The sequence below is a fragment of the Nomascus leucogenys genome, chromosome X, assembly GCF_006542625.1.
Source record: "Nomascus leucogenys isolate Asia chromosome X, Asia_NLE_v1, whole genome shotgun sequence".
Classification (NCBI taxonomy): Eukaryota; Metazoa; Chordata; class Mammalia; order Primates; family Hylobatidae; genus Nomascus; species Nomascus leucogenys.
In genome coordinates, this window is record NC_044406.1 from 121850730 (window position 1) to 121852661 (window position 1932).

Genomic DNA, 1932 nt, shown 5'->3' on the forward strand with positions numbered 1-1932 from the left:
TCCCAAAAGAAAAAAATTGGGCAAGAGATTGGGGTTGAGAGTTGAGACAGATTTCTAGTTCTCACTCTGCCACTAACAACCTGTATGACTTTGGGCAAGTCTTTCCAGCTCTATTTCATCATCCATTCATCAGTTACTGTGCTGGTTGTTTCCTGGCTTTACATTCAATTCCTTTTTCTGAAATCTGTACAGTTATTTGTGATTACTTGTAAGTGGAATTAAACTTTAGTTGTCCAGAAAAATAAAAATAGAAATACAAAGTATTGAGGTACTCCCAAATCAAACATACAGATGGCAGAGATCATCACAGAAATGACAATAAGGGACCCTTTTTCCTATTTGGCAAAGCTGAGTGTTGCTGCCACCTAGCGAGTAAAAGGAAGATGGCTATCATGCAAGGTCGGGTCCTTCTGTGGAGGCCCAGGGAAAAAGATCAGAAATCATCCAGTTTACCAAATATTAATAACTTATGAGATTTCACTAATACGTTAAAATTGCAGCGTTTGCTTCAGTATATGCAAGCCAATATCTCTTCCGTTGAGAAAAATGGGATCAGGAGAAGAGCTACTCTGGGCAGTGTTAAGTAGGAGTTATTAAAGAGGAGGTCTTTAAGCAAGAGGTCTTTAAGTGTTAAGTAGGAAGTCTTTGGTTTCCTCCAAACATCTGCTTACACTGTGTCCTTTTCTACTGATCCTCTCCCTCTCCCAGCTGGAATCCCAGAACCCTAAGTCTGAGCAGGAAGGAACCATCATCAGAGAATTTCTAAGGCAGCCCAGGTCATAGCACAGAAGAAAACGGATTTGACCAAGGTCACAAAGATAGTTAACACAGGCAAGACTGACAGGAGACTAGCCTCAGAACTCTGAAACCTGGTCTGATCAAATCCACCCAGAATGGATGAGATTAGATATTTGCAAAATCACCTTCAGTCTGGAGCAAGATTAGGCGATACCATCAATAATATGAACATATATAAAGGAAGCCAAGTCATTCTGGTAGGGAGAAATGGGTGGTCTGGCTGGAAACCTGGAGAAACTGAAGCTGATGGGAGCTTCAGGCACTAGAAGATGCTCTCTACTGAGATGAGGGAAGGAATCTCTCATCAGGACTCAGAGAGGTCAGGCTGAGTATAAAGGCCCCCCAGTCAACAGATCTCAATCTTCATCAAATACATTCCCGCCCATCAGGGAGTGCCCAGGGCTCCCAGTGCACCAGATCTAATCTTACGGTTTCCTCCGCTATTAGGAAAGAATATCAGAAGTGAGATGAGAAGCAAAGCTTATTGCAGGATAACTTGAATCTGCTAGAATGTATTTTTAAAAATCAAAATATTTTATTATTATTATTATTATTATTAATCATTTGCAGCAAACTCACAGCTCCTAGTTTGGATGGCCCACATTCTTGCAATGATTCTTTTCTGTTTTTTTTTTTTTTTTTTTTTGAGACAGATTCTGGCTCTGTCACCCAGGCTTGAGTGCAGTGGCACAATTATGGCTCACTGCAACCTCCTCTGCCTCCTGGGTCCAAGCGAGAGGCTCATGCCTCAGCCTCCCAAGTAGCTGGGATTACAGGTGCATGACACCGTACCCAGCTAATTTTTTAAAATATTTCTAGTAGAGATGGGTTTTCACCATGTTGGCCAGGCTAGTTGGTCTCAAACTCCCGGCCTCAAGTGATCTGACTGCCTTGGCCTCCCAAAATGCTGGGATTACAGGCTTGAGCCACTGTGCCCAGCCTGGAATAGCTCTTTGCACTGTCAACAACCTAAGTAATAACAATAATGATGATAATAATAGCTGATATCACCAAGGGCATTCATTGTGTTAGGGGCTTTCCAGTCGTTATCTCATATATCTGACAATAGCCCAATGAAGTCATAATTATTATGACCCCTATTTTATAGCTGAGTAAGTTGAGGCTCAGAAAGCA